Source organism: Chrysochloris asiatica, unplaced genomic scaffold (genome assembly GCF_000296735.1).
Source record: "Chrysochloris asiatica unplaced genomic scaffold, ChrAsi1.0 scaffold00116, whole genome shotgun sequence".
Classification (NCBI taxonomy): domain Eukaryota; kingdom Metazoa; phylum Chordata; class Mammalia; order Afrosoricida; family Chrysochloridae; genus Chrysochloris; species Chrysochloris asiatica.
This window is the reverse complement of record NW_006408634.1, coordinates 8,124,123-8,132,752: the sequence shown is the minus strand read 5'-3', so window position 1 is coordinate 8,132,752 and position 8,630 is coordinate 8,124,123.

Below are 8,630 nucleotides of genomic sequence, written 5' to 3'. Positions count from 1 at the left end.
ACCCTAGGACTCCAGCTATCACATCAGGAAGAGCTAATTAAATGACCAAATATAAAGGGCTAATTTTTAAGTTGATCATTTGTAAGGCTCGCAAATGATGTTATAAATATCCAAATGGCCCTTGGCATCTAAAAGTTTCCCCACTCCTGCACTAGGAGTCCTGGTGTGGCGTTGCGGGTTAAAACACTAGACTGCAAAGTTGGTCTGAGCCGCAAGGTCGGCGGTTGAAGCTCACCAGCGGCTCCTGGGAAACTCTGTACAGGGGTCACTATGAGTTGGAACCGACTCGATGGCACTTAATAACAACAACAACAACCCTGTACTAAAGTAAGTAAAGTAAGAACCATATGTATAGCAGAAGACAGGAGGAAGGCAAGAGTTAAAGAGAATAGAGATCAATACTATTTATTGATGGTACATGGAGGTGATTGCAATCATTGTAATGAAACGAAGGCTAGGATTTGTTGAGTGTAAAACTGATGATCTGCTCTCTAAGCCTTCATTCAATTCTCAATAAAATGTTTTAAAATGTATCATGTAGACACTATTAAAACAACACACAGATGCATCTGCGCTGACTTACATACAAATTCAACTTAAACACATGCTTAGAAACATCTCCAGATGTTTGTAACCTGGGGATAGGCTGTGCTAACGATATGACCTCTTAACTAGCAACCAGATTTCAGCTCATGGGAGCCACATGTATTTCAGAATTGTGCTTCATCAGGGTTCCCAAAGGCTGTGATCTTTTGAAGTACATCACTGGGTCTTTCTTCCTCTGAGTGGTCTCAAACCTCCAACCTTTGGGTTAGTAGCCAAGCATGCTTAATCAATTGTAGACCTGTAGATCAAGACAGCAGAGACACTGTCTTGGTGACCGATGTGTCTCCAGACCCTTCCTGGGAACAGAATATAAAGGGACTTCAAAAAGTTAGTGGAAAAATTAAATGGAAAGATAATGAAATTTCCCCACAAACTTTTTGAAGGCCCTGTTCAGTTATGGGAGAATGTCACTATGAACTGTTATGTAACAATCTAAGAGAGAGGGTAAACCTCTAAGAACATTTGTATGTTTCATTTCATTTCATATTTGATTTTCTTCTTCTATTGACTCTAGTAATAGCTTCCTGGAGAATGAATGTTTGAAGTTGTTTTCTTCCCTGACCTTGGCAAAGAGAAGGTGAGTCCAGTCTAGTGTTTAGACAGAGGACGGTTCCAAGTGAACCAAGTTCTTGAGTTAAATGGATAAATCAGAAGTCAGCTGAATCACTAATAAGGAGAAATCACCAGTCCTTCACCTGAGTCCCCGGGGGAAATCCAGGATGGAAACCCAACCAACACAAGGTCAACATGTCATGAGGGTCCCCTCTCTACCTGGATATTTGGGGGGAAACTTTCAGAACAGACTATAGGAAAAAGAGTGGCCGTGGGGCCATTCAAGAAGGAGAAGATGGTACGGGACCTGGTCAGAGAAGGTGGGCAGAGAAATGGGAGAAAAGAGATCTCCTTGTGTTGAGAAGGTGGAGTTCCCAAGGGTGGGACAGAATGAAGAATGATTCCCGGAAGGAATCCCAAATCATGTGTGGAATGATTCCCACTCATCTCCCTATTTGTCTCGACAATAGGATGAGAACCACCCTCAAGTGGGACCCCAGCTCGCAACACTGGGCAGGCAGGCAGGCAGGTAGCAAAGTCTGTGGCTACTGAGTTGGCCTTGACTCATGGTCACCACGGACGTGTCAGAATGGAACGGTGCTTCCTAAAGGTTTTCAGGGACTGAGTAGATCACCAGGCCTTTCTTCTTAGCTGCATTTGGATCAACTCCAACCCCCAACCTTAGCCAGCAGCCAAGAGTCAGCATTTTCGGTTGCCCCACCCAGTGCTGTTTAATAAAGAAAGGATTAATTGATCATCACCTTCTTTAGAAGACGATCTGCAAGGTGGGGCTGGAGGGGAGGGTCCTGCACCAGCAAGGCGGGTCTGGGTGGGCACAAAACAAAGGATGAGAGGTTAAAACCCAGCTGGACCTCGACAAGAGAATTAATCTCATAGAGACTAGAGCAGGAGGGGAGGATGTCGGATCAGGAGCCCAAGATTCCTATTAGTAAGTACGCGGGAAAGGAGGCTGAGGGGCCCGGACGATAATGGGGGTTCTGTGTGGAGGCAGGAGAGAGGCGCCCTGGGCCCTGGAAAAGGCTTCTCTTGGACCGATACCTGCACTGTGTAATGGGGTGCTGGGGCTGGAATTCAGATGTGTGGGGTGAACTTGGCTACCAGTGGCCCCCGGCTAGTCTCAGCTGGAATCAGTCATTGGATACAGGCGCAGGGTAAGGAGAAGTCGGGACAGAGTCAGGCACTGCCTGGGTTGCTCCGGTGTGGGGAACCCTCCCTGCCCTGCCTCACCCCATTGTGGGTCCTACAATCTTACAGTAGCGGTTACTTCACCCATTTCAAAGATACTGAAGCCCAGGCTGCCAGGGCCAAAAGGGGGTGGGGGCGGGGATCAGGGTTGTAGGGTCCCCGGAGGGCTTGTCTGACACTGAGTGTCCTTCCTGCAGACACTGAGCCATGCCAGCTTCCTTCGCAGAAGCGCCAAGACCGAACCGTTTATACCCACGAGCAGTTGCAGGTGCTAGAGTCTCACTTCCAGAAGAGTCACTACGTCGACTACGAAGAGCGGCAGGCTCTGGCTGACAAAATCGGCGTTCAGCGACATCAAGTTCAGGTCTGACCTGGGCCGCACTGGCCTCAGACGCTCCCCCACGCGACCTCCCTGGGGTGCACTACGGCCGGGTCCTGTGTTCCGTCCCACGCTAGGTGTGGACCTGGGACCCAGGGACCCACTCAACCCCGTGACGTCCCAAACCAGCAAGCATAGCCAGCCCTAGAGTGATACCTTTGAGGTCTCCCTAGACTCAGTTCAAGGAGCTCTGGTAGCATAGTGGTTACGAATCGGACTGTGAACCTCAGGGTCAGCAGTTCGAAACTACCAGCTGTTCCGCGAGAGAAAGATGAGGCTTTCTGCTCCCGTAAAGATTTACAGCCTCGGAAACCCTATGCAGGGTCACTATGAGTCAGAATCGACTCTACAGCTGCTCCCGTAAAGATTTACAGCCTCGGAAACCCTATGCAGGGTCACTATGAGTCAGAATCGACTCTACAGCACATAACAACAACATACTCAATTCTCTTCTGACCCTGCGGCAACCGCCGGGCCCCTCCCTATGCTTCCCGGTATCCCTTACCTTCCTATTCATGCCTATTAACCTCCTTTCAACCTCTCCTTGTCCTTCCTGAATTCCCCCAAACCAAGCCAGTTGCTGACCAGTTCATTCCAATTCATGACGACCCCACGTGCCGGAGTACTCCATGGGGTTTTCGAGGAGGCAGATGGCCAAATCTGGCTTCCAGAACTCCTCTGGGTGGGTTTGAACCACCAACCTTTAGGTTAGCAGCCAAGTGCACTCTAGGGACCCTCTAGTTGGGGTTGGAAGGAGCTCTGGTAGCGTAGTGTTTACGAGTTGGGCTGCCAGCCTCAAGGTCAGCAGTTTGAAACTACCAGCTGTTCCGAGGAAGAAAGATGAGGCTTTCTGCTCCCGTAAAGATTTACAGCCTCGGAAATCCTATACAGGGTCGCTATGTGTCGGAACCGACTCCATGGCACATAACCACCACAGATGAGCATGCGTGAGCCTCATCCACCCACCCAATCATGCCTCACTGTTCCCTTTCTTCCCCCAGGTATGGTTCAAAAATCGCCGCTCTAAGTGTACTCGGGAGCAGCGACAGCAAGGAAAACAACCACAGCCTGTCCGGAAAGGCCGAAGGCCCTCCAACGTGTACTCTCCAGTCCCTGCCGACATCTCCCCAGGAGCAGAATCCACTGGCGGCTCCAGCCCCTATCAGGCTTCCCCGGAAGTTTACACCCAGTACACCTGGGCCGAGGGCTTCTCTCCGGAGCCCTGGCGATCCTCTGATGCCATGAGGTTCTTCTGCGAACCTCCTGACATCTCCGTTAAGTCTGAATACGAAGAGGGTACCAACTGTCCATTTGAACCCTACTCAACTGAGTTTAACCAGTCGGGCGTGCCTGCAGCCTCGTACGACCCCATGAGGCGCTAGATGGGAGCACTCACTATTCCTGGCATGTTGTGCGTCAATGCGCCGGAACCGGAAGCTGAGTGGCTCTTTCCGGCTGAGGCCTCTCCCACTGCTGGGACGCGCACGCCATCGTTCGTGTATTCAAGTGTTGGTGGAGGGATTGTGTTTTGTGTACACTGTGTGGGTACTTGTTCTTGTCATTTGGGCTGCACGTGGGTATTTCTGGGGATTCCTATTACCAGGGGTGAGATTGTAGGCCTAGTTAACTTTAGTGGATGTGGCCCTAGAGTTTTCCAAGGGGTGGGGGTGATACTGGAACAGTTTGAGAGTTTAATGGCGGCCTGGGTTTTAGTTCCACAATGATCACGAGGCTGAGCGCGTCTCATATGCTAAGAACGCTAGGAACCCTTATAAAGTGTTCGGTTTGTTTTGTAATTCCCTCACATTTTTAATTCTTTAGTTTGATCTTTCACCTGTTTTTTTACCTAATTTTTAGAATGTAAAAAAATAACTCCCTTGCAATATATTGCAATCATCTCTCATTTTGTGTCTTACTTTATTTAACTCTCCGGTGTCTTTTACTGATTAGATATGGAGGGGAGCGGGAATTTTAATGTTTCTATTTCACTGCATCTGTGCATCATTTAAAAAAACAAAACAAACTTCCAACCATTGTCAGACTGATACCTTTTATAGAACAAAACAACAACCAAAAATAAAAATGAATATAAAATAAAAAACTAAGAATTCCATATACAAACATAGGTTTTAAAATTAGATTTTAAGTGCCATGGAGCCAGTTCTGATCCATAGCGACCTTGTATTGGGTTTCCAAATAAGCAGCTGGTGGGTTTGAACAGTCAGCCTTGCAGTTAATGTTGTTGTTAGGTGCCATTGAGTCGGTACTGACCCATAGTGACCTTCTGCACAGCAGAACGAAACACTGCTCGATCCTGGGCTAACCTCACCACTGTTGCCACGTGGCTAATCCATCTTGTTGGGGGTCTTCTTTTTCTCTGACCCTCCACCTTACCAAACATGATATCCTTCTCCAGCAACTGGTCCCTCCTGACAATATGTCCTAAATTTGAGAGATGAAGTTTGGCCATCTTGGCCTCCAAGGAACACTCCAGCTGCACTTCTTTCAACACGGATCTATTGGTTCTTTGGGCAGCCCATGGCACTTTCAATATTCTCCTCCAACACCATAACTCAAAGGTATCAATTCTACGATCTTCCTTATTCACTGTCCAGCTTTTGCATGCGTATGAGGTTATTGAAAATACCATGGCTTGGGGCAGGCGCACCTTAGTCCTCAAGCTGCCATCTCTGCTCTTCAACACTTTAAAAAGGTCTTGTGCAGCAGATTTGCCTAATGCATTATGTCATTTGATTTCTTGACTGCTGCTTCCTTGAGTGTTCATAGTTGATCCAAGAAGAATGAAGTCCTTGACTACTTCAATCTTTTCTCCATTGATAAGAATGTTTATTGGTCCAGTGGTGAGGATTTTTGTTTTCTTTACATTGAGATGTAATCCATACCGAAGGCTGTGATCTTTGATCTTCGACAGTAAATATTTTAAGTCGTCTTCACTTTCAGCAAGCAAGGTTGCATCATCTGCATATCGCAGGTTGTTAATGAGTCTTCATGATGCTATGTTTTTCTTTATATAATCTAGTTTCTCGGATTATTTGTTTAGCATACAGGTTGAATAAGTATGGTGAAAGAATACAACTGTGGCATACACCTTTCCTAATTTTACACCATTCAGTGTTCTCATGTTCAGTTCGAACAACTGCCTATTGGTTTATGTACAGGTTCCTCATGCGTACAATTAAGTGTTCTGGAATATTATTCTCTGCAATGTGGTCCATAGCTTGTCATGATCTACACAACTGAAAGCTTTTATGTTTTCAATAAAACACAGGCAAACATCTTTTTGGGTATCCTTTGCTTTCCGCCAAGATCCATCTTATGTCAGCAATGATATTCCTTATTCCATGTCCTCTTCTGAATCAGACTTGAACCTCTGGAAGTTCTCGGTCAATGTATGCTTGCAGCAGTTTCTGTATTACCTTTAGTAAAACATTACTCACATAGGATATCAATGGTACTGTATGATGATTTCCATATTCCATTGGGTCACCTCTCTTTGGAATGGGCCCAAATATGGATCTCTTCCACTCAGTTAACCAGATACTTCCAAATTTCCTGGCATAGATGAGTGAGTGCCTCCTGTGCTGCCTCGCTTTCTTGAAAGATTTCCATTTGTATTCCATCTATCTTTGTTCTTTGCCAATGCTTTCAATGCACCTTGGACTTCTATCAGTATCATTGGCTCTTGATCATATGCTACCTCTTAAAATGGTAGAACATTGACCATTTCTTTTTGGTACATTGACTCTGAATATTCCTTCCATCTTCTTTTAATGCTTTCTGCATCATTCAGTATTTTGCTCATAGAATCATTCACAGGAAGGGGCTTCAAAGAGTTCATGGAAAATTCCATTATCTCTTAATCCATTTCCCTGCCCCCCAGTTTTTGAAGCCGCCTTTTATCCTTGTGTGGCACTGTAGGATCAGCAGTGGACTGTGAACCACAAGGTCAGCAGTTCAAACCCACCAGCTTCTCAGAAACCCTATACAAGGTCACTGTGAGTTGGAATCAACTGAGTGGCACTTCAAGTATCCTTGAGTCCTGGTGTGGTACTGAAGGATAAGCACTGGACTTTTCATCAGAAGGTTAACAATTCAAACCCACTGGTCACTCCTCGCAAACCCTATACAGGGTCGCTATGGGTCCAAATTGACTTGATGGCCCTTAGCCTATATCCTTGAGAAGGAAACCTGGTATCATATAATGGGTTATGAGTTGGGCAAGGTCAGCAGTTCAAGTCTACCAGGTGCTCCAAGAGAGAAAGATGAGGCTTTCTGTTCCTATGAAGATTTATAGCCTCAGAAACCCTATACAGGGTCACAGTGAGTTGGAACCGACTTCATGGCACACAACCACCACCACCTTGAGCGTCCTGGTATAGTGCTGTAGGATAAGGACTGGACTGGTAACTGCAAGGTTGGTGGTTCAAACCCACCAGTCACTCTTGGAAGCCCTGTTCAGAGTTTCTATGACGGGAGGACATACAACAGTATCCTTGAACTAATAACATGTAGACTTTGGAGCCCTGGTGTGGCGCTGTGGGATAAAGCACTAGACCACAAGGTGGGTTTGAACCAGAAGGTCTGCAGTTCAAAACTCACCAGCCACACCTTGGAACTCCCCATGTCACCATAAATCAGAGCTTACTGTTTGATGATATTTAAACAGCCACCTAGTCTAGACAGTAACATCGCCTATCTTTTCACCTTGCTCTTATCAAGAGCTTCTTGGTCCTTTGTTTTCATAAAAATACAAAATGAGCTTGTCAGTTTCCCCAGGAAGCCTGTTGGCATTTTCATCAGAATTGCATGAAATATTTAAAGGTTTCTGGGAGGATTTGACAACCTTATCAGACTGAACTTTCCAATCTAAAATTAATTTCAACGACTACATAAGTATTATCATCAAAATATAGAGGTTCTCGCACACACACGTATCTTTCTTACAGTAATTCTTAGTTCACACCCTGCTCACTTCCACTGAGTTGATTCCAATTCACAATGATCCTAACATGGCAGAATAGAACTGCTCTATAGGGTCTCTGAGATTTTATGGGAGCAGAAAGCCTCCTCATTCTGGTGGATTTGAACTGCTGACCTTGTGGTTAGCAGCCCAATGCTTAACCCAAGGTACCACCAGGGCGCCTCTTATCCCTGGTGCTTTATTAAAGGAGCCCTGGTGGTGCAATGGTTAAGCTTTCTCTGATCACCAAAATGGTGGTAGTTCAAACCCACCCAGTGATTCTGCAGGAGAAAGACCTAATGCTACAGAGCTGTTCATAGGAACATAGAGCTGAAATTCACTGAATGGCCCTGGATCACATTTCAAATGGCATTTACTATTTTATTTTTCATTGGTTTATTTTCTATATAGGATTCAGAGGATAGCATTTAAATTCTAACAAGTCACTTGGACATTCATTTGAGCTTAAAACAAAAGCCAGCAGCTGCCCTCTGGTTGGGGTTGACTGCCTCAGTGACCCCGTGGGTGTCAGAGTAGAACTGTGCTCCATACGTTTTAAGTGACTGATTTTTTTGGAAGCCGGTTGCAGGATCGTTTTTTCCAAGGCACCCCGAGGTGGATTCAAACCACCAACTCTTTGATTGGTAGTTGAGTGCTTAGCTATTGGCGCCACCCCAGGACTCCTTTTGGACTTCAAAATATGAAAATTAATAAAATTCACGGTTGTCTTGTAAACGTTGCTTCCTGCAAAGTCAGAGTCCTTATTTTTCTTTAGCCGTCTCTCCCCACCCCATAACCCCCTCAACTCGGCTTTCTCCCTTTCCTGTTTTCTCTGCTGCCCCCTTGTGGCGGTCCTGATTCCCATATCTCCTTAGGGCCTGTTCGCTCTTCATAAACCTCAGCAGA